The sequence below is a fragment of the Balaenoptera ricei genome, chromosome 10, assembly GCF_028023285.1.
Source record: "Balaenoptera ricei isolate mBalRic1 chromosome 10, mBalRic1.hap2, whole genome shotgun sequence".
Taxonomy (NCBI): domain Eukaryota; kingdom Metazoa; phylum Chordata; class Mammalia; order Artiodactyla; family Balaenopteridae; genus Balaenoptera; species Balaenoptera ricei.
In genome coordinates this window covers 106,825,606-106,850,818 of record NC_082648.1, presented here as the reverse complement: position 1 = coordinate 106,850,818, position 25,213 = coordinate 106,825,606, and the positions used below count along the sequence as shown (strand labels likewise).

Below are 25,213 nucleotides of genomic sequence, written 5' to 3'. Positions count from 1 at the left end.
CCAACAAATAAAACCAAAATTTCACCCAAATAATCATCATCATGCTACTCGCTTATTCATATCTTTTATAGTTGGAAAGAATAAACTAAATTAACATCTACTTATTTACCCCTAAATCATAAAAGAGCAAGTCTAGGCAGGATTTCCACCCTGTAAAAAAGAGTAAGACACTCAAGGGCCTCTGAGAACCCATACCTTCTGCAGAATCTGGTGCACCAACTTATCTACCCCAGGGCCTGTGTGCTAAAGGCGGCCCAGCTCAACGTTCCAAGACACGGGGATTTCACAGGCTGGTTAAGTTCTTTCCTTTTTTCTTAAAATAAATTTATTTATTTATTTATTTTATCTTTGGCTGCATTAGGTCTTTGTTGCTGCGCGCAGGCTCCCTCTTGTTGTGGTGAGCGGGGGTTACTCTTCGTTGCAGTGCGCAGGCTTCTCATTGAGGTGCCTTCTCTTGTTGCGGAGCACAGGCTCTAGGTGCGCGGGCTTCAATAGTTGTGGCAAATGGGCTTAATTGCTCCATGGCATGTGGGATCTTCCCGGACCAGGGATCGAACCCGTGTCGCTTGCACTGGCAGGCGGATTCTTAACCACTGCGCCACCAGGGAAGTCCCAAGTTCTTTTATTTTAATTTAGAAAACTAACAGGGTTGCCAACTTTTTCACTCTGCCAAGCCAGGGGGAGGGAGGGAGGGAAAGAGAGAGAAAGAAAAGCAGACACAAAGGGGCTTCCCTGGTGGCACAGTGGTTAAGAATCCACCTACTAATACAGGGGACACGGGTTCAAGCCCTAGCCCGGGAAGATCCCACATGCTGTGGAGCAACTAAGCCCACGTGCCATAACTACTGAAGCCCACGCGCCTAGAGCCTATGCTCTGCAACAAGAGAAGCCACCACAATGAGAAGCCTGCTCACCGCAACGAAGAGTAGCCCCCGCTCGCCACCACTAGAGAAAGCCCGCACGCAGCAACGAAGACCCAATGCAGTCCAAAATAAATAAATTAAATAAATTAAATTTTAAAAAAAGGAGGAAAGGATAAACTGTCATCTACAATCACCTTCAATTCAGACAACAATGGCTTTTTCAATATCAAAAGAAGAAAGCCATAATATCAGGATTGAGGATTATGTCTCACTCTAAAAAAACAGTTTTAAGAAAAGCTCACCTTTGCTCATCTCACCAATATTACATACAGACCAGCATCTGAGAACCTCTATTTACATTCCCACTGACACCTGAAATAAAAATAGGTTACTCTCAAAGTCATTCACTTAGACTGTGTGCCTCACCAGCTCACACCTAGGCCATTAAACCAAAAATCTCTGTGCAGCAACGTTTCTGTGCTTCCGTCAGCTATCCATGCATTTTAAGAAATACGTAATCTCATCAGTGGAATCCCTTAAAGAGTTCATAGCAATGGTACTGGTTTAGGTGCAGCTAACTTCACTGCCTAAGGAACTGGTTTAAACTGGTTCTAGAACTGTTACTCAGGTAATACTGCATACTTCTTTTCCAAACGTTTCAAGATGACTTTACTTTTTTTTTTAATATTTACTTATTTATTCATTCATTCATTCATTTTTGGCTGTGTTGGATCTTAGTTGTGGCACTCAGGATTTTTCATTGCGGCAAGCAGGCTACACTCTGGTTGTGGCATGTGGGCTTAGTTGCTCCGCGGCATGTGGGATCTTAGTTCCCCAACCAGGGATCGAACCCGTGTCCCCTGCATTGGAAGGCGATTCTTAACCACTGGACCACCAGGGAAGTCCCTTCCAAACGTTTCTTGTATCCCAACAACTATGCACTATCCTCCAAAGAGATGCTAGCATTCTCTTAATCGGCCCTCACCTACAGGAAGGCTAATTTTCCTTCCTTAGATGACCTAGAGGCCCACCACCGACAGCATATCTTTAGAACAAGCTACTGGCTCACAGTACTGGCGTGTTGACTTGAGACGTCTCTGGTTATACGTGAGATGCAACACAGCACAAGGATTCCCGTCACATCCTGACAACAGCCTCCACAGTCTGTCTGGAATGCCAAGCAAAGTATTACCAGCATCTTCTAGACTCTTATCCAACAGCCAAATGAGAGGAACTTCAAGTTCCTCTTAAACTACCTCTCATTTACTTCTTCTGGTTAGTATAACCATCAGACACAAGGCAGCTTCCAAAGAGAAATGTTGTCCATACGATCATGCAGTTCCATGGACAGAGCCCTTCAGAAAAGAACATTCTGCAGTAGAGACTGTTGCTAAGAGAAAATGAGAATCTGAAACGCACCCTATACCTGTCTGACCAATCGCTTTTTAAAAAAGTTTCACAACCAAGGTCCTGGCTCTGCTATGTGACCTGACCTCTCGTGCCCTGGTGTCCTCACCTGTAAACTGGGGACAAGGAGCACCCTCCACGTAGAGCTGCTGTGAGGATGAACTGAGCTACCCCGTGAGGAGCCCAGAGCAGGGGCTGGCACACTTCCTCCTCAGTCTCCTGACTGCAAAGGAGAGAAGGAAACAGAGACAAGGTCACCTTGCCACAGAGGACGGGCTCAGCAGTGGCTGGGGAGGCATGACTTGCTCACGGGAGCTGACCGTGAGCCTCTCCCAGTGCCACCTTCAAGTGGCATCACACTGGTAGCTCAAGTTGGACATGACAGAAGCATTAGCACTGTAGAAATCGACAAATGCTACAGGCCAGGAGATTTTTGTGCTTTTTTTGTTTTTGACCTTTAAAAAATTTTTTTATTATTATTTTTATTTTTGGCTGCATTGGATGTTCCTTTCTGCACACAGGCTTTCTCCAGCTGCAGCGAGCGGGGGCTACTCTTCATTGTGGTGCGCAGGCTTCTCATCCTGGTAGTTTCTCTTGTTGTGCAGCACAGGCTCTAGGCGCGTGGGCTTCAGTGGTTGCAGCACGTGGGCTCAGTGGTTGCAGCACTCGGGCCCTAGAGCATGCTGGCTTCAGTAATTGCGGCACGCAGGCTCTAGAGCGCAGGCTCAGTAGTTGTGGCTCACGGGCTTAGTTGCTCTGGGGCATGTGGGATCTTCCTGGACCAGGGATCAAACCCGTGTCCCCCACATTGGCAGGCGGACTCTTAACCACTGCGCCACCATGGAAGCCCCGTGGCCAGGAGGTTTTTGACTCTCCCAGAGAGCCAGATATTAAACATTTACCAACACACCACTGGAATTCTATTGGTCTGGAAAAAAGCGACAATGTGAATCCATGGAGAGCAGTGGATACTTGCACAACCAGTCAAACAACAAACAAGACCATGTCTATACTGGGCACAGTCCACTGGGGGTGGCGGGGGGATGGGGGGACCAAAAAGAAGGGGGTGGGGTGGGAGGAACAGATGAACAAAAATCTAAAATCAGAAGTGAAAAGAATAGCCACAGGACGCCCCTGGTGGCACAGTGGTTAAGAATCCGCCTGCCAATGCAGGGGACATGGCGGAGCAACTAAGTCCGTGTGCCACAACTACTGAGCCCACGTGTCAAAACTACTGAAGCCTGTGCACCTAGAGCCTGTGCTCCGCAACAAGAGAAGCCACTGCAATGAGAAGCCCGCGCAACACAATGAAGAGTAGCCCCCGCTCTCCGCAACTAGAGAAAGCCCGTGCACAGCAATGAAGACCCATGCAGCCAAAAACAAATAAATAAATTTGTTTAAAATAAGTAAATAAAAATAAAAATAAGGAGTATGCTTATGTAATAGTCTGTTTCTTTTTTTAAATATTTATTTATTTATTTACTATTTATTTTTGGCTGCGCCGGGTCTTAGTTGCTGCACGAGGGATATTTAGTTGCAGCATGTGGACTTCTTAGTTGTGGCATGCAGACTTCTTAGTTGCGGCATGCAAACTCTCAGTTGCAGCATGCATGTGGGATCTAGTTCCCCGACCAGGGACCAGAACCCGGACCCCCTGCACTAGGAGCGTGGAGTCCTGCCACTGGACCACCGGGGAAGCCCCAATAGTCTGTTTCTGATAATCCCCAAATCTAAAATCTAGGAGGGCTGTTTCTACTGGTTTTCATGCATGGTGCCTTATTTCCTTGTGTGCTTGTCCAGTTTTGTCTGTGTACTAATCAACATCCTTAAAAAATATTCATAGGTGTTTTTTGCATTTTAGGATGATGGTAACTTCCTCCAGAGAGGTTTTATGTTTGGTCCCACTGTTGCCTGAAGGCATTACCAAACCAGAAAACCTTAAATTCATGCTTCATTTCCCTGAACTACCAAGTAATATGAACCTGGGCCACAAATCCTCCCAAAGGCCAATCCACAGCCCCAATTTTCCCCCTTTTTTCCTGCTACATTTAGTAAAAAGGTGGGGGCAAAGATGGAGATAGGCAGGTATGCTTCTAGTTCACCCTGCCTCTGAGGGCACTGACTTTCAGAGCCCATTTAAAATGAGGAGGGCCCCTTTTAGGTTCTCTACCTTGAGAGGACTGCAGCTCTTCACTTCAGAGGCCGGCAAGGACTCAGAAATCAAAGCCCCACTTTGTCCAAATCAGCAGATGTCCTTAAGGCAAAGGCAGATTCCATCCTATGGTGTTTAAATTACCTTTCTGGGTTCTTTCTTTGTTATATTTTGGTTTAAAACGTCCTTGCAATATTGTCAGTCTTTTTTTTTTTTTTTTTTTAAAGAGCAAGTGATATACAAGCTGGCTTTATTTTTATTTTTATTTTTATTTATTTAAACACTATTTTAATAGTGTTTGGGTCTTCGTTTCTGTGCGAGGGCTTTCTCTAGTTGTGGCAAGTGGGGGCCACTCTTCATCACGGTGCGCGGGGCCTCTCATTATCGCGGCCTCTCCAGACGCGCAGGCTCAGTAATTGTGGCTCACGGGCCCAGTTGCTCCGCGGCATGTGGGATCCTCCCAGACCAGGGCTCGAACCCGTGTCCCCTGCACTGGCAGGCAGACTCTCAACCACTGCGCCACCAGGGAAGCCCTATTGTCAGTCTTTTGATTTTTTTTTTCTTTTTGGCTGCGTTGGGTCTTCGTTACTGCGTGCAGGCTTTTCTCTAATTGCAGAGAGCGGGAGCTACTCTTCGTTGCAGTGCACCGGCTTCTTATTGCAGCGGCTTCTCTTGTTGTGGCCCATGGGCTCTAGGCACTCGGGCTTCAGTAGTTGTGGCACGCAGGCTTCAGTAGTTGTGGCTCACGGGCTCTAGAACACAGGCTCAGTAGTTGCGGCACCCAGGCTCAGTTGCTCTGCGGCATGTGGAATCTTCCCAAACCAGGGCTAGAACCCGTGTCCCCTGCATTGGCAGGTGGATTCCCAACCACTGCGCCACCAGGGAAGCCCTTGATTTTTTCTTTAATCCAGTAATTTTAATTGTTTTCCATAGGGTGGGAGATGGGAGGATAGCAGGTAGTCCAAATAATCTAGCCTAACAATTACCAAATACATAAAATCACTGATGTTTTTCTGTAAAATATATCTGATACACAATTCTATACTGAAACTTATAGTCTCTCATCACTTTGAGGAGATACTCCACTCTCTAGTGGCCTCTATTCATGCTAATGAGACATCCGTTGTCAACCTAACAGACATTCCTTTGTAGGTAATCTCTCTTACCTCTGGCTTAAGGTCTTTTTGACTTTGTTGCTATACAATTTCAGTGTATGGGTGTGGGTTTCCTTTTACTTATACTGTTTAGGACATTGTGTGCTTCCTAAATCTACAGATTTATCTCTCATTAGTTTCTGAAAAGTCAACACTATTAACACTTTGAATAACGCCTCTCCTCCTTCTCCCTACTTTTCCATCCTGGGGTTCCAACTACACAGTCACAGCACACTTTTAACCTACCCTCCACTTCTCTAGTCTCACCTTCCATCTCCCATCTCTCAATGCTGCACACTGGATAATTTCTTCAGGTATATATTCCAGTTCACTAATTCTGCCTTCAGCCATGTTTATTTAATTCACATATATTGTTTTTAATTTCAACTTTTTTTCATTTCTGAAAGTTCTACTTGGAATCATTTTGATACCTTGGTTTTCATTACTAATTTTTATTCTATTTTGTATTTCTTCAAAAATTTCATACATTATTATATATACTGCATCTGATTATCCAATACCTGCAGACCTCAGGGCATCTAATTGTGCCAACTCCTCACAACGGTGTGTGTCCTGAATATAGAATGAAGCTTGCTTGGACTTCCCTGGTGGTGCAATGGTTAAGAATCTGCCTGCCAATGCAGGGAACACGGGTTCAAGCCCTGGTCCGGGAAGATCCCACATGCCACGGAGCAACTAAGTCCATGCGCCACAACTACTGAGCCTGTGCTCTAGAGCCCGCGAGCCACAACTACTGAACCCACGTGCCACAACTGCTGAAGCCCACGAGCCTAGAGCCTGTGCTCTGCAACAAGAGGAGCCACCGCAGTGAGAAGACCGTGCACCGCAACAAAGAGTAGCCCCCACTCGCCGCAACTAGAGAAAGCCCGCGTGCAGCAACGAAGACCCAACGCAGCCAAAAAATAAATTAATTAATTTAAAAAAAAAAGAAAAAAGAATGAAGCTTGCTTAAACGTAATCTACAGAAATCCCGAGGGCCTACAATGAATATGCTTTGCTCTGAAAAGGATTTAACTTCTCTTCAGCAAGGAGCAAAAGAGTGCTATCATAATACTCACTGTTTCTTTTCTTTTCTTTTTCTCTTTTGGCTTTTGAAGAGTTAGCTTAATTTTTAAGCACCAAAGTGCTCCCGGGAAGTTGTATCTACTGTAATTTATCCAGCATCTATCTAATTGGATTGCGATGGGCAAACCTTTTAGGGGCATCTACTACAGCTGGAGGCACAAGCCCCTCCCCGCCTTTTCAGCTTCTACTTGGAATGTGTTCTGACAGCGGCCATAACACATATAAGCCTATCTCACCTATTCCCCACGGGTGAGACACGGCATGTTCCTCACTACATATGCATGACTGTCCCTGTTTTATTTGGATTACCCTTTGGCTTGGAGAGACCAAGTAACTTTTCCACAGCACAGCACCTCAAAACCAGACACAGGAGGGTCAAGAATCCCTAAAAGTCAGGACACTATATGCACATCTTCAAAACTAAAATTTTTGCTGTCACCCATCTTCGAATGTCCCCTTATACAGTATATTTGCATAAATTACACAATAAAACAGAACCAAAAACAATTATCTTACCTTCTGTGGAAACTCCTTGTTTAAATTTTGTATTTAGGCAGAATATAAAAACATTTGGGATTTTCTCTTGGAGTATATGCAACTTTAAGAAAAATTTTTTCATTCAGTAGACTTATAATCTCTTCACCTGAAAAATAAGAGGAAGAAACTTATTTTAAGTTCTACTTCTGTAAAGTTAACTCACCAAAATGATAGGGAAAAGGAAAACAAAAATCATTAGCTTTACTTAGTATTTAAATTATCAGAACATTTCATGATTAAGGATCTAAAAACTCCCTTGTCCATGCTTGTTCTATAGAGATTGGTACCAACGATACACACCCATTTTAAATCTGGTTAACTAACTCAATGGTTGGAATTGAAGGACATGAGGAGGATCTCTGTGAAGTCATCTAGTTTCATGCCTACACACTGTAACTATCAAGAGGCACATATCCTGGTCACAAGATGACTGCACGGCTCACTGACGATCCATCACAACTTCTAGAAGAAAAGCGTTCCAAAGCGCTCCAGGTGTGATCCCTAACACCATTTCCAAATAACGTGACTAGCGCTCCTTGGCAAAAGGACTGACTTCAAGGCATGCAGCAAAAACACAGACCAGGGGGCTTCCCTGGTGGCACAGTGGTCAAGAATCCGCCTGCCAATGCAGGGGACACAGGTTCGAGCCCTGGTCCGGGAAGATCCCACATGCTGCGGAGCAACTAACCCCGTGCGCCACAACTACTGAAGCCCACGCGCCTAGAGCCCGTGCTCCACAACGAGAAGCCACCACAATGAGAAGCCTACGCACCGCAACGAAGAGTAGCCCCTGCTCACCATGACTAGACAAAACCTGCGTGCAGCAACGAAGACCCAACGCAGCCAAAAAAGTATAAATAAATAAATTTATTAAAAAAAAAAAAAAAAAACACAGACCAGCAGAGCCCAGGACTGTTCATTCTGTATTTGCATGGAAGTCATGATTTCACCTTTTTAAAAATAACTAATTAATTTTTTTTTAATTTATTTTTCTGGCTGCGTTGGGTCTTTGTTGCTGTGCCCGGGCTTTCTCTACTTGCGGCGAGTGGGGGCTACTCTTCGTTGCACTGCACGGGCTTCTCACTGCAGTGGCTTCTCGTTGCAGAGCACGGGCTCCAGGCATGCAGGCTTCAGCAGTTGTGGTTTGCAGGCTCTAGAGCGCAGGCTCAGTAGTTGTGGCGTACGGCCTTAGTTGCTCCATGGCATGTGGGATCTTTCCGGACCAGGGCTCGGACCTGTGTCCCCTGCACTGGCAGGTGGATTCTTAACCACTGAGCCACCGGGGAAGCCCAATGATTTTACCTTTTGAAAATTATACTTTAGCAATAAGGAGGGGTGACTGTTCTAGAATATAAGAGCCCTAAGAGACCTAATCATCAAATATAATATTTAGATCTTGTTTGGGTCCAATTAAAACGAATCAACTGGAAGAGTATATTTTTGAAGCTATTGGGGAAATCTGAATATGGACTGGTATTAGATGGTATTAAGGAATTACTGTAAATCTCTTAGTTGTAAAAATGACATGACCACTATGTTTTTAAAAATAAAAACTTTCCTTGTCTGTTAGAGAGAAAAAGTGAAGTATTCATGGGTGAAATGACATTATTTCTTGGATTTACTTTTAAAACACTCCACCGAAACACAAGAACGAAATAAATTTTAAAAGCGTGAGAGAGATATTACTCAGCCATAAAAAGAAACGAAATTGAGTTATCTGTAGTGAGGTGGATGGACCTAGAGTCTGTGATACAGAGTGAAGTAAGACAGAAAGAGAAAAACAAATACCGCATACTAACACATATATATGGAATCTAAAAAGAAAAATGGTTCTGAAGAACCTAGGGGCAGGGCAGGAATAAAGACACAGAAGTAGAGAATGGACTTGAGGACATGGGGAGGGGGAAGGGTAAACTGGGACAAAGTTAGAGAATGGCACTGACATATACACACTACCAAATGTAAAACAGATAGCTACTGGGAAGCAGCTGCATAGCACAGGGAGATCAGCTCGGTGCTTTGTGACCACCTAGAGGGGTGAGATAGGGAGGGTGGGAGGGAGACGCAAGAGGGAGGGGATATGGAGATATACATATGCATATAGCTGATTCACTTTGTTATACAGCAGAAACTAACACAACACTGTAAAGCAATTATACTCCAATAAAGATGTTTAAAAAAAAAATAGACGGTTCACAACATTAAAAAAAAAAGTGTGAGAGAAAAAGGGACAGATTAAAAAATAATAATAATAACTGGCAAAGTACCAATCACTGATAAAGCTGGGAGATGAGTACATGGGTGCTCATTATCTTTTCTGTACATTTGTGTATTTTTAAATTTCATATAAAAGTCAAGCAAAAAAAGGCACTCGAAGTTGTGCTACTAAGCCAGGAATAAGTCAGTGTTATCTCCTAAAATAGGAAAATCTTTTTACATCTGTGAAACAGAACAACGGAAACTTCGTTTACAATAGAGTCAGGAGGCCAGAAGGGGAGCCCGCACTCACTGCTGCTCAGCCTCAACCACAGACCCCCATGGAGGAAGGTTTCCTGTTTGCCCAGCAACTCAGCCAGGGAGAAACCATCACCACCCTGAACTCTCACTTTCCTCCAATGGACTTTTGTTCAAAATAGCCCCTCCCAACTTCCTCCTTTTTCTCTACAAAGTAACCTTCCTCTGCTTTGTTCATGAGAGGAGCCTATGGCTTTTGCTATTGCTTGCTTGCCCTGAATTGCAACTCTCTGCTATTCCCAAAGAAACCCATTTTGCTGGTAAAATAACTAACTGGTTGTTTTACTTTTAAAGTTGGCACATCTAACATTTCAAAATTATTAAGTAAATAATTCAAAATTGGCTTTTCAGCACTTTATACACAGTTTCAAAATAAGGAAGTATCTCTGTAAGGGCCCTGAGACCTGTTTATTCTGACTTTGAACCAGTGCTTTTATAACATACATCTTCTTGACAAATTCTGCTTAGTCTGAGCCGGAGGAAGCCCGAAACAGCCGGGACATCACGGGGGACACGCAGCCCGGGAATGAGTGGCACCTTCTCCTCGGCGGGCACACAGCCTGGGCGTCCTCCCCATGCTTGCTCTCCCTGGCAGCGTCACCCTCTCCCACGTCCTCCCACTGCAGGTACGAGCGTTCTGTCACCTGTGGCCTCCAGCCCACACCCCGCGGGCTCTTCTTCTCAGCAGGCCCTCAGGATCTCATTCTGTAGCCTGGTTCTCCTGTGACACCTTTCTCCCAAGCTCTATCCCCACCTCCTTCCCTAAACACATGAATTCCCTTCATGTCCACCCAGGTAAGGCCACCTCTGCTCTACCACCCAGGCATCCCGAACCAGAAAGGGGTCAGCATTCTCATAGGTCCCATCACTATCTTCTATGCTTCCTAATACCTTCATTCAAAAATACCTGTTTTTGATACTTTTGCTTCTGGCCAAGACGAAATAACAGGGACCAGATTTACAAATGAAATGGTTTTCAAGACACTGGCTATCCTGCAGTGAAGAACAGTGATCCCTGACAGGAGGGAAACAAGAGGAGCCCCTTAACTGCCCAGTTTCCTGCCTGACAAGTAGTTCTGGGTAACAGCAGAGACACCAGGTGGGGTCCAGCAGTCCCCCGAGGTGAAGAAACAGCACTGGGAGTCCAGGAAGGCCAAGGCGCTAGAGTCCACAGGCAGAGCACTGGAAGGGACAGAGTCGTAGACAGCGCTGAGGATCTGCTGGCTCCAGCCAGGTACTGATCAATGCAAGTGTGTAAGAAAGGCATCCAAGCCAGGGATTAGCAGGAACCACCCTCCGAGTTCACAGGGGGCCAAGGAGAGTTACTCTTTCTCCCAGTCACAGTGGAAAATTTCCTAATTTCGGGGCACTGGACAAAGTACTCAGAAGACTTTTGCCTCAGTGGTGGGGCAAAGTGACAACACTGGACTCAACATAACTCTGGTCCCACCTAACAAAGCCTAAAAGCCAGACCCACAGAATCAAACTGTTTCTAAGTAATTTAACAACATTCCAGAACAAAGGTCAAGAATATTTATAGAAATACAAAAATACCCAGCATCCAACAAGATAAAAGTCACAGTGTCTTGGCATCCAATCAAAAATGACCAGACATGCAAGGAAGCAGGAAAACACAAACCATAATCAACCTAGAAATGACACAGATGATAAAATTAATAGACAAGGATATTTAAGCAGTTGTTGTAACCATATTCCATATGTTCAAAAACCTAGGGGAAATATTAGACGTGTTAGAGACATGAAAGCTATACGAAGACCCAAACAGAATCATAAATATACTCTTAATCCAAAAAAAAGGCAGAAAAAGAGGAAAAGGGAACAGAGAGCACACTGCCAGCCTCGACACCAGGCCACATTAAGTGGGGCCACCACTCGACACAGTCTCGGTTCTCTTTCCTCATCCCCACCCACCTCCCCAACCACACCAGCACCCACTACTTCTTAAATATGCTGCGAGTCTCTCATAGCTGACACCTTGGCACGTGGGTCCTCTCTGCCTGGAACACCCTTCGTCCCATCTTCCTACTTGGCAAATTCCTGTCTGTTCCTCAAGTCCGAAATTCACCGAAAACCACTTTTGTCAGGTCACTGAGTCCTTCCTCAGTGCTCTCACAAGAGCACTTCCAGAGAATCAACACACTATAATAATCTGGTTTTACGAATTTTTATTTATTCTGAATTATGAAAATATTTAAAACATAAAAAGGTCCAGAAAAGAATATAACAAATACCCATGTACTGAGATTTAATAAATGTTAACATTTGCTCATATATGTCACCTACTTAAAAAAAAAATAAATTGTTTCTAATACACCGAGGAATTGACAACCTATTTAACTCCCTTCGTCCACAGAGATAATCATTAATTTGCAGTATCCATAACTTCATTCTTTTACTACTTATATAACTGTAAGTAATGCATTATTTTAAGAGTATATTTAGGACTTCCCTGGTGGCACAGTGGTTAAGAATCCACCTGCCAACGCAGGGGACACGGGTTCGAGCCCTGGTCCGGGAAGATCCCACACGCCACGGAGCAACTAAGCCCGTGCGCCACAACTACTGAGCCTGCGCTCTAGAGCCCGCGTGCCTAGAGCCCACACTCCGCAACAAGAGAAGCCACCACAATGAAAAGCCCGTGCACCGCAACAGAGTAGCCCACGCTCGACACAACTAGAGAAAGCCCACGTGCGGCAACGAAGACCCAACACAGCCAAAATAAATTAATTAATTAATTTTAAAAAATAAAAAATGAAAACAAGTATTTGGAGGTACCGGAGACGAATCAAGAACGTGCAGAAACTGGAGGGAACATAATCACTGGAAGAAGGAGAGCAAGGAGGAAAGAGGCCAGAGTTCAGGGCGACCAGCATGGCTGAAAATCCAACAGGAAAACCAGAAAAGAAGGGAGCCCCCCAAACCTGCATTAAATTCCTCCCAAATCCTTGGCTGACTCCTAAACAGCAAGTGGCGGGATGAGACACCAAGAAACCAAGCAGAAAAATAAGTCAAACTCAAAGAAATAGAGAGTAGAAAAGAGGCTGGGGGGCAGGGGGGTGCAGGGAGAGGTTGGTAAAAGGGAGCAAACACTCAGCTATAAGATGAATAAGGTCTGAAGATCAGATATAAGAATATGGTGACTACAGTTAATAACAATGCATTGAAATTTGCTAAGACGAAACTTAACTGTTCTCACCAAAAGTGTATGTGTATGTGTATATATATAGCTCTAGCTGTGACAGTTAACTAGTTAATTGTATACTTGCATCAAATCATCACGATATACTTTAAATATCTGAGAACAGCTATGTGAGGTGAAAAAGCTGAGCCAAGACTCAGCAGCTGTCCAGCACTGTGGAGACAGACTCTGGAGTTTAAGTTCTGCCAAACTAGAAGGGTTTTCTATAAAAACCCCAGAAAGGCCATGCCTTAGGAGTAAAAAACATGTTCCAGAATAAAAAGCTATGCCCTAAAACTTAGTACAAAGCCAAAACAGATCTACCCTAGAAAAGTTCCTACAGGATCGAGATCATCTTCCAGTCATTTAACAGCCTGCCCTAACAAAACTCAACACTCTTTAAGGACAGATAACCTAAAACAGAATTTCTAGAATATACTATCTACAATGTCCATTTTGCAATAAAAAATTATTACACGTGCAAAGAAGAAAAATATTACCCATGATCAAGAGAAAAAACAATCTACAGGAACCAAAAATGACCATACATTGGAACTGGCAGATGAAAACGTCAGAACAGCAATTATAAATATTTTTTAAAATTTTAGGAAAAGGGAACAGAAGAAATGAACAGGTGGAGAATATTAGCAGAGAAATGCAAACTTGAAAGAAAAACCAAAAAGAAATTCTGGAACTGAAGAATACAGTATCTGAAATTAAAATGTCACTGGACGGAATAAATAACCGAATGAGCACAAAGAAAAGCAGGGAATTTGAAAATAGATGAAAAGAAAATATACAAATATAAACAAAGAGAGAAAGAAGAATTTTGAAAATACCAACACATTCGAAACCTGTGGGACAACATCAAACAATCTAAAATAGATATCATTGGAGGGACTTCCCTGGTGGTCCAGGGGGTAAGACTCCACATTCCTAATGCAGGGGGACCGGGTCCAATCCCTGGTTGGAGAACTAGATCCTACATGCATGCCACAACTAAGAGTTTGAATGCCGCAACTAACAGTCCGCATGCTGCAACTAAAAAAAAAAAGGGCTTCCCTGGTGGCGCCGTGGTTGAGAATCTGCCTGCCAATGCAGGGGACACAGGTTCGAGCCCTGGTCTGGGAAGATCCCACATGCTGTGGAGCAACTGGGCCCGTGAGCCACAACTACTGAGCCTGCACATCTGGAGCCTGTGCTCTGCAACAAGAGAGGCCGCGACAGTGAGAGGCCCGCGCACCGCGATGAAGAGTGGCCCCCACTCGCTGCAACTAGAGAAAGCCCTCACACAGAAACGAAGACCCAACACAACCAAAAATAAATATAAATAAATAAATAAATAAAAATTTAAAAAAAAATCCTGTGTGCCGCAACTAAGACCCAGAGCAGCCTAAATATATAAATATTAAAATAAAATAAAATATATATCACTGGAGTCTCGAGAGAAGACAGATGATGAGGCAAAAGAATTATTTAAGAGGCAATGGCCAAAAAGTTTCCAAAGTTGATTAAATACATCAACCCACAGATCCAAGCAAATACAAAAACAGCACACCTAGAAGATTACAGCCAAATTGAAGAAAAGTTTTTAATAAAAAATTTATTTAATAAAAATAAATATACATCTTAAACAGCAGGAAAAAGGGTATCAGGTAAACAAAAGTAAGAATGATAGCTGATTCCTCATCAGAAACAACAGAAACTAAAAGACAACAGAATAACTTTTTCAAAGTGCTGGGAAAAAAAGCTGTCAACCTAGAATTATCCAGCAAAAATATCCTTCAAAACTGAAGGGTAAATAAAGACTTTTTCAGACAAACAAAAGTTGAGTGATTCTGGGGCTTCCCTGGTGGCGCAGTGGTTAAGAATCCGCCTGCCAATGCAGGGGACATGGGTTCGATCTCTGGCCCGGGAAGATCCCACATGCCACGGAGCAACTAAGCCCGTGCGCCCCAACTACTGAGTCTCTGCGCCACAACTACTGAGCCCACGTGCCAAGAGTCCGTGCTCCACAACAAGAGAAGCCACAGCAATGAGAAGCCCACGCACCGCAACGAAGAGTAGCCCCCGCTCACCGCAACTAGAGAAAGCCTGCGCACAGCAACAAAGACCCAATGCAGCAAAAAATAAATAAATTAAATAAATTAATTAATTAAAAAAAAAAAAAAGTTGAGTGATTCTGTCCCCAGTATACCCACAACATACAAAATACTGAAGGAAGTGCTTCAAGCCAAAGGAATATGATCCCATACAGAAATCCAATCTACAAAAAGAAATGAAGACCTTCCCAACTCACTCTCTGGGGCTGGTAGTACCCTGATACCAAAACAAAAGATATCATACGGGAGGGACTTCCTTGGTGGCACAGTGCTTAAGAATCCGCCTGCCAACACAGGTTCAAGCCCTAGTCCGGGAAGATCCCACATGCTGTGGAGCAGCTAAGCCTGTGCACCACAACTACTGAGCCTGTGCTCTACAGCCTGTGAGCCACAACTACTGAGCCCGTGTGCCACAACTACTGAAGCTCACGTGCCTAGAGCCTGTGCTCCACAACAAGAGAAGCCACCGCAACGAGAAGCCCGCACACCACAATGAGGAGTAGCCCCCACTCGCCGCAACTAGAGAAAGCCCGCATGCAGCAACGAAGACCCAACACAGCCAAAAATAAACAAATAATTTTTTAAAAAAGATATCATATGGGGAAAAAAGTTCATACACAAATATCTCATGAATATATATGATATATGCAAAAATCCTTAACAAAACACTAGTAAACCAAATCCAGCCACTTTTTGTTTTGTTTTGTTTTTTGGCTGTGCCACACGGCATGTGGGATCTTAGTTCCCTGACCAGGGATTGAACCCGTGCCCCCTGCAAAGGAAGCATGGAGCCCTAACCACTGGACTGCCAGGGAATTCCCCCCAGCCACATTTAAAAAGGATTATACACCCCACACTAACGGGATTTATCCTAAGAATGCAAAGTTGCTTTAACATCTGAAAATTAATTAATACAACACATCATATTGATAGGATAAAGGACAGAAACCAAATAATCATCCCAACAAATGTAGAAAAGGCATTTGACAAACTCCAACACCCTTTCATGGTAAAAACTTTCCATAAAATAGAACCAGAAAGCAACTTCCTCAACCAATGAAGACCCACTATCACCACTTCCATTCAACATTATATTAGAGGTTCTAGCTGGTACTACAAAGAAAAACAAATAAAAGGCATAATAATTGGAAAGAAAAAGTAAAACTGTCTTTATTCACAGATGATATGATTATACAGATAGAAAACCCAAAGGAATATACAAAACCTACCATGAGAACTGATAAGTGAATTGAGCAAAGGTGCAAGATACATGATAAGTATACATAAACCAACTGTGTTTTTGTACATTAACGTTGAGGGACTTCCCTGGTGGTCCAGTGGGCAAGACTCCGAGCTCCCAATGCAGGGGGCCCGGGTCTGATCCCTGGTCAGGGAACTAGATCCCTCATGCATGCCACAACTAAGAGTCCACATGCCACAACTAAGAAGCCCGCATGCTGCAACTAAAAGATCCCACATGTTGCAACTAAGATCCCACATGCCACAATTAAGACCCGGTACAGCCAAAATAAAATAAATAAATAAATAAATATTTTTTAAAATACTTATTAAAAAAACAAGTAGTTGAAAAACAATATAAAAATATTTTAAATAACATCAAAAATATCAAATACCTACAAATATACTTAATGAAAAAAGTGTACTTTTCACACTGAAAATTACAAAACGTTGCTGAGGAAAATTTAAATAAATGGAGAGATATACCATGTGCACAGATCAGACGACTCAAAGTTAATAACTCAATTCTAAAACTGATCTATAGGGCTTCCATGGTGGCGCAGTGGTTGAGAATCTGCCTGCCAATGCAGGGGACACGGGTTCGAGCTCTGGTCTGAGAAGATCCCACATGCCGCGGAGCAACTGGGCCCGTGAGCCACAATTACTGAGCCTGCGTGTCTGGAGCCTGTGCTCCACAACAAGAGAGGCCGCGACAGTGAGAGGCCCGCGCACTGCGATGAAGAGTGGCCCCCGCTCGCCGCAACTGGAGAAAGCCCTCACACAGAAACGAAGACCCAACACAGCCATAAATAAATAAATAAATAAAATTAAAACTGATCTATAGATTCAACGTAATCCCAACCAAATTCCCAGCAAAAATTCCTATCCAAATTGAAGAGTTTCTGAAACTGGCAACATAATTTTGTAGAGGAATAAAGGTGGAGGTCTCACACTACCTGATTTCCAGACTGACCATAAAATTACAGACATTAAGACAGCATGGGGGGCTTCCCTGGTGGTGCAGTGGTTGAGAGTCTGCCTGCTAATGCAGGGGACACGGGTTCGAGCTCTGGTCTGGGAGGATCCCACATGCCGTAGCGTAGCGGCTGGGCCCGTGAGCCACAACTACTGAGCCTGCGCGTCTGGAGCCTGTGCTCCGCAACGAGAGGCCGCGATAGTGAGAGGCCCGTGCACCGCGATGAAGAGCGGCCCCCGCTTGCCACAACTAGAGAAAGCCCTCGCACAGAAACGAAGACCCAACACAGCCAAAAATAAGTTAATTAATTAATTAATTTTTAAAAAAAGACAGCATGGTGCTGGCACAGGACAGAAAAATAGACCAATGGAACATAACAGAAAGCCCAGAAATAAGCCTGCATACACATGTTCAATTAATTTATAACAAACGCTCCAATGCAATTTAAAGGAGGAAAAAGAGTCTTCTCAACAAACGATGCTAGAATGATTGTGTATCTCATACGGGGAAAAAGTGTACCCTTTTTCCACCTCACACAAAAAATCATGCAAGATAGATCATTCATAAAGGAGATCAGTATTTGCTTGGACGTGGAGGGGCAAAAAAAGGGTGGAAAGGAGGGATCCAAAGGGGCATTAGGAAATTTGGGAAATGATGGATACATTTCCTATCTTGACTGTGGTGATGATTTCACAGGTGTACACATATGTCAAAACTTAACAAATTTTACACTTTAAACATGTGCAGTTTATTGTACGTCATTTGTATCTCAATAAAGCTGTTTAAAAGAAAAAGAGCGGGACTTCCCTGGTGGTGCAGTGGTTAAGACCCCATGCTCCCAATGCAGGGGGCCCGGGTTCGATCCCTGGTCGGGGAACTAGATCCTGCATGCCGCAACTAAGAGCCCACATGCCGCAGCCAAATAAATAAATAAATACAAGACCCGGCACAGCCAAATAAATAAATACAAAAATAAATAAATAAATATATTTTTTAAAAAATAAAAGAAAAAGAGGAATCATAAACCTGAATACAAAAGCTACCACCGTAAAGTTTCTACAAAGACAAAACATTGGACAGTGTCTTCACAATTCTGGTACAGGCACAATTGTCTTACAACACGTAATAAACGTAAAAATAAAATATTGACCAATTTTGACTTCATCCAAATTAAAATTTTCTGCTCGTAAAAAAATACCATTGGGGGGACTTCCCTGTTGGTGCAGTGGTTAAGAATCCGCCTGCCAATGCTGGGGACACAGGTTCGATCCCTGGTCCAGGAAGATCCCACATACTGTGGAGCAACTAAGCCCGTGTGCCACAACTACTGAGCCTGCACTCTAGAGCCTGCGAGCCACAACTACTGAGCCCACATGCCACAACTACTGAAGCTCACGCACTCTAGGGTCCACGTGCCGCAACTACTGAGCCCGCATGCTGCGACTACTGAAGCCCGCACGCCTAGGTCCCGTGCTCCGCAACAAGAAGCCACCACAATGAGGCAATGAGAAGCCCGTGCACTGCAACAAAGAGTAGCCGCCACTCGCCGCAACTAGAGAAAGCCCGTGCGCGGCAACAAAGACCCAACACGACCAAAAATAAATAAAATTAAGAAAAAAGAAAAAAGATACCATTAAGAAACAAATAGGCAGGGGCTTCCCTGGTGGCGCAGTGGTTGAGAATCTGCCTGCGAATGCAGGGGACATGGGTTCGAGCCCTGGTCTGGGAAGATCCCACATGCCGCGGAGCAGCTGGGCCTGTGAGCCACAACTACTGAGCCTGCGCGTCTGGAGCCTGTGCTCCGCAACAAGAGAGGCCGCGATAGTGAGAGGCCCGCGCACCGCGATGAAGAGTGGCCCCCGCTTGCCGCAACTAGAGAAAGCCCTCGCACAGAAACGAAGACCCAACACAGCCAAAAAGAAAGAAAGAAGCTTTCATTAAAAAAAAAAAAAAAATAGGCAAACCACAAAATAGGAAACATTCACCCCTCACTTCCTCTCCTCCTCCCACTCCCTCACTGTATATGTATGTATGTACACACACACAAATATCATAAAGGACTTACAACCACAATATTTTTTTTAAATTTATTTTTATTATTTTTGGCTGTGTTGGGTCTTCGTTTCTGTGCCAGGGCTTTCTCTAGTTGCGGCGAGCGGGGGCCGCTCTTCATCGCGGTGCGCGGGCCTCTCACTATCGCGGCCTCTCTTGTTGCGGAGCACAGGCTCCAGACGCGCAGGCTCAGTAACTGTGGCTCACGGGCCCAGCTGCTCTGCGGCATGTGGGATCTTCCCAGATCAGGGCTCGAACCCGTGTCCCCTGTATTGCCAGGTGGATTCTCAACCACTGCACCACCAGGGAAGCCCCACAATATTTTTTTGAATTCCTAAAACTGAATAATAAAGACAATCCAACAAAAAGTGGACAAAAGACCTGACACCGCAAGAGATACACAAATGGTCAAAAAGCATATGAAAAGTTGCTCACCATTGTTATTAAAACCATAATGAAATACCACTACCACCAGAATTAAAATTAAAAAGACTGACAATAACAAGAGTTGGTATAATGTGGAGAAACTAGAACTATCATACATTACTGATGGAAGTATGAAATGGTACCAGTTTGGAAAACTGTTTAGCATTTTTTTTTTTCTTAAATTTATTTGGCTGCATTGGGTCTTTGTTGCTGTGCACGGGCTTTCTCTAGTTGCGGTGAGCAGGGGCTACTCTTCATTGCGGTGTGCAGGCTTCTCATTGTGGTGGCTTCTCTTGTTGCGGAGCATGGGCTCTAGGTGCGCAGGTTTCAGCAGTTGTGGCACACGGGCTCAGAAGTTGTGGCTCTTCAGCTCTAGAGCACAGGCTTAGTAGTGGCACACAGGCTTAGGTGCTCCATGGCATGTGGGAATCTTCCCAGACCAGGGCTCGAACCCGTGTCCCCTGCATTGGCAGGCAGATTCTTAACCACTGTGCCACCAGGGAAGTCCCTGTTTGGCATTTTCTAAAAACAAATTAAACATATATCTATACTATGACCCAGCAATTCCACTCTTAGATATTTACCCAAAAGATATAACACATGTCCACAAAAGAACGTACAATAAACTCAGTGACTTTACTCACAACAGCTAAAAAGTGAAAGCAACCCAAATGTCCATCAGTAAGAAAAATATTTTCACACAAAGGAGTACTACTCAAATAAACTATAAAACTATAAACCTACAGACACAGGCATCAAAATCAATAAATTTCAAAAACATTATCTGAGCAAAAGAAGACAGACACAAAAGAGCATATACTTTGTGACTCCATTTACATGACGTTCAAGGACGTGCAAAATTAATCTGTAAAAATAGAAATCAGAACAATTGTTGCCTTGCGATTTTGAAGGATGGCTTTAATACCTGAAAAGGGACACAAAGAAACTTTTAGGGATGACAGAAATGCTCTATATCTTGACATGAGTGATGGACACACGGGTGTATACATTTGTTAAAATTCATCAAACTTATATACTTAGGATCTGTACTTTGCATTGGGTGTAAAATACTCTTCAATAATTTTTAAATGGTGGAATATTTTTAAAGAAATAAAAGATTGCACATTGTGTTAAAAAGAGAGCTGCTTGCTGTATATGGACATGACATGATTTCCAAGAGGAAGAGGATAGCTGATGGACAGGGTGAGAATGATACATATTTTGGTGCCCTTTGAATTTTATGCTGAGTTCAGATTACCATGTACATAACCACCCACTGGAGTCTGACCACATGAGCTGAGTCCTGGCTCTCCCATTTATTTACTGCTACCCTTGAGTACATTACTTGTTTGTGCCTCAGTGTTCTCACATGAATATTAACAGGAATATTAAGAGTAACGACCTCATTAACTTGTTTTTAAGAATTAAATGGATTTCTCTGGCGGTCCAGTGGTTAAGGCTCCGTGCCTCCAATGCAGCAGGCGCAGGTTCGATCCCTGGTCGGGGAACTAAGATCCCACATGCCGCGTGGCACAGCCAAAAAAAAAAAAAGAATTAAATGATTACTGGGTTAGATGTCCAAATATAGAATTTAGCACTGGTTTTCACTCTCTGGTGTATAGTAAATTCTGCACAAGTCACGTACTCACTTTATGTCAAAATGTTATGTCTCGTGAAAATACAAAGCTAACAACAAGTAAAGCACTTTGTTTAAAAAAAAAAAAAAATCGGGAATTCCCTGGCTGTCGGTGGTTAAGACTTGGACTTTCACTGCCGTGGACCCTGGTCAGGGAACTAAGATATCACAAGGCGCGGTGCGGCCAAAAAAAAAAAAAAAAAGGTAAAAAAGATTAAATGAGGCACTTTATTTTTTTTAATGAGGTACTTTAAAAAGTGGCTGGGCTTGTTTTCTAAATGAAGTTTTATTGGAACACATACGTGCACGAACACCAAAGTGCCTAATACATAATCGATTACCATTATTATTCAAAAATGTAAAAACAGTACTTTAAAAGTTAGCCTTTTCCTTAACCAAAAAAAAAAGGGGGAGGAGAGGCTTTAACCAGCCAGCCTGGAATGCAAATCCTGGCTCTACCACCTATTTGTTGTATATCTTAGTTTCTTCATCTATAAAACAGGAAAATAATAGTTCCTATACCCTAGGGTTCCTGTGAGGATTAAATGAAATAATTCATATTAAGCATTTAAGACAGCAGCACACAATAAACGATCAAAGTGTTCTGCTACGTGTGTGTGCAAATAAATAGCCATTTCCTAGGCTTCAAACATTATCCTGTGCTGAGGTCGTATACCTGCAGCCTGACCTCTCCTCTGGGCTCCAGATTCTTCTGCGAGATTCCTTCTCCCTAACGACCCTTTAACTTGTCAGACTTCTCCCACTACTTTCAGCCACAAGAAAGCCTTGCTTTCCGCCTCCAACCTAAAACGACTCCCCTGCAACTGCCCCCACCACCCCCAGCTTCCCCATCCACCCATCCAAAGTGCCCCAGTCCACCCATGTACGCCACCAATAAGCCTGGAAATCATCCTGAGTCCTCTCTTTCCCTCACACCCCTCTCCTAATCCATCAGCACGTCCCAATAGCTCTACCTCCAAAATCACTCCCTCAGTCGTCACCAAAGTCCAAACCACAAACACACTCACTCCCAATGCCTTGCCTCTCCCCCTCTTATTCATGTGTTGATGGCCCTCCCCAACTCAATCTCCAGCCGGGGTCCCTCAAACTCAGACTCAACAGCCTTCAAGGAACAGCATGATTGGAAGGCCAATGCCCCAACCAAGGCTCTTGTGTGTCTCCCCCTAACCCTGGCCACGTATCAGTCTTATCTAGGTTCCTGGAGGTCCACCTCAGGGCCTTTGCATGTGCTGCCCCCTCGGTCTAGAAGTCTCTGTCCCCCACTCTTCTCATAGCCAGCTGCTTCTTGCCTTCTAGAGCTTAGCTGACATGACAGTTTGAGATGCCAAAAGGGAAGAGAAGCCAGAAAGGAAGGGACATGAAGAAGAGGTGAACAGCTGAGAGTGCCAGTGAGGGCCTGGGCACTGAGAGGCCAAGGGCATGGCAGGAAGAGGCCATGGGGGGAGGCGACAGGTGGGTGAAAGAGTAACAAGCTGGAAAAGGCCCTAAGGACAAGACAGGTGGGTACAGGGACAAAATGGGGGAGGGGGTACAGTGAAATGCAGGAACTAAGCGGAAGTGACAGACTGAACGAGCTGGTGGTGACAGGGCAGGGGCGGTAGCAAAGTGGGAGCGGTCAGTAACAAATGGGTGGACGATGCAGGTAGTCAGGCGGTAAGGACACAAAGCAGAAGTGGGGGTGTGTGGACGCCGTCACAGTGATGGTGGGAGGACATTCAAGGGGCCCGTAAAGTACACGGGGGAAGGTGACAGGTGTGAAGGGAAGAGGTGACGGAGATGAAGGAAGAAATGGGGCTGTGAGGGGTAAGGAGGTGACAGAATGGGGGTGGGTGACTGGAGACACATGAGCCCACATGGTCATGGAAAGGGGACAGTAGCAGGGAGAGGAGCCAGTGAGTGGACACGGGGACTGACGACAGCGGGCAGTGGGGAGGGGAGAGTCCCACATCGGCAGGCAGGAGAGCGGCCCTGGCGGGCACTGCGAGGGGCAGCACTGACAGGTGGGTCAGGGCGCTGACCGGAAGGGTCCCTAACAGAGAGGCGTGAGGGAGGAAGCAGCGAGGAGGGGAGTGGGGACACCGGCGATCGTGGGCGGACTGATGGGGGATCTCGCCTGGGGGGGCACGATGCTGGAGGCACTGGCAGCACGGGGGGAGGAAGGACATTAAGGGGGAGGTTACCGACAGGGAGGAGGGCACCTGGGGGGTCGCTGACGTGGGAGACACTGACCGGAAGGGCACCACAGGTGGGGGTGAACACCGCTCTGGGGGGCTCTGAGGGAGTAAAGGAGGCGGGAGGACACTGACATGGGGCACTAACGGAGTGGCGCGGTGGACACTGGCGGGAGGTCACTGGTGCGGGCGGACCGTCATGGGAGACACTGGCGGGGGACACTGACACGACGTCACTGTCGGGGTGGGCACTGCTGCAGAGGACACTGACGGGGCGGGCACTGACACGGGGGAAACTGACCTGGGGGACGCTGACCAGGGTGGGCGCTGACAAGGCGAGCATCACGGCGGCAGCGACGGGCGGGGCGTGGACGCTGACAGAGGGGTGGACACTGAGGGGGCAGCGACAGGCGGAGGGTGGACGCCGACATGAGGACACTGACGGGGTGGCCCCTCCGGGCCCGGCCGGCCAGTACCGCCGGCTCTGAGCGGCGGCCGCACTCACCTGCCCCGCGGGCCGGGCGTCGCGGCGGCTCCTCGGAGGCCCGGGTGGAGGCCAGGGCGCGGGCGGAGGCGAAGCCCGGGCGGCCTGGGGCGGGCCGCGCGCACATGGGCCCGGCCGGGCGAGGCGCCCACGGACACGGCGCCCACAGACTCAGCGCGGCGGGCCGGCGGCTCGTGACCGGCTCGGGCCGCGGGCGGCGCTCCGGTCACCCCAAAATGGCGGTAGCGGCGGCCGGGCGCGCGCACGCCGGGGGCGGGGCCTCGTGCGGGGGGCTCGCGCTCGCAGCGGGGCGGGGCCTCTAGGTGGGCGGGGCCTCTGTTGGGCGGGGCTGCGCGGGGTGGGGCGGGCGCGGTTTCCTCCTCCGCTGGTCACTCTGAGGTATCGCAAAATTTCTGCACGAGCGTAAGTAAGTTTTGATGGGATAATGCGTTTGCGGTGATAAATTTTCTAACGCAACGTCAGCAACAGAACAACCCCTCCGGAGGCCTGAAACGATTTGAGGATCACACATCTGGGGCAGGGGTATCCCTGCTCCCTGGGAGCCTTCCTCTAAGGCTGAAGGCCTCTGCGACTGGGGCAGCTGGGTGTCTCCTGAACTCCTTGGGCACGTGGCGTGGACACGGCCAGAGCAACAGTGAGCAGTGGTCAGCTCTCCGTCCTCTCTGCTACCCGGACTGGGAGCGTCGGAGCAGCAGCCACCAGACCCATGGTTTTTCCAGGTGCCCCCCAGGTTCTTGTAGTATTTTGCACATTAAAATATGTGCCCATTTGGCATTTGTCGAAGTTGTTTGACTCAATCAAACTGATCTCTAAAATGAGAATTGTTATTTCAGGTGGCAGCGTGAACCATGGGAGACGTTGGAAAAAGAAATGGAACACATAAGGAACATCTAACGCTCTTGCCAGTCATCCCCTTACTGCCTCTCGGCTTCCAACGCACGTGGTCCGTGGCCGAAACGGATCTGACCCCTGGCCATGCTGAGCCTTGGCGGCAGAGGGCGCGGGAGAGGTTGCGGCAGAGGGTTTGCTCCGGGGCTGCTCGGCGGGCGGGAGGCGCCCGCTTCCCCACGGCCGGCTCCTGCGGAGACAGCTTCCCTGAACGTCTTCCCCAGGCAAACGGCAGGGCAGATTTCTGGCAAGTTCTGTAGAATGAACTTTCAGGAAGTGGGTATA

The 25,213-nt window shown here is 45.9% G+C and overlaps 1 protein-coding gene across 6 annotated transcripts in view; it reads right to left on the bottom strand.

Moving 5' to 3' along the window:
- The window catches only part of PPP6R2 (protein phosphatase 6 regulatory subunit 2), a 72,588-nt gene extending 48,320 nt beyond the window's left edge, over positions 1 to 24,268 (bottom strand). For 2 of the 6 annotated variants that reach the window (XM_059937267.1, XM_059937270.1), the window contains exons 1-2: positions 24,041 to 24,268; positions 7,179 to 7,305 (exon numbers count right to left, since the gene is read on the bottom strand). The gene's annotated coding sequence lies outside the window, so the exon portion shown is untranslated. The other 4 variants (XM_059937271.1, XM_059937272.1, XM_059937269.1 and 1 more) reach the window with 3 other exon arrangements.
- Between the last annotated feature and the right edge of the window lie 945 nt (positions 24,269 to 25,213).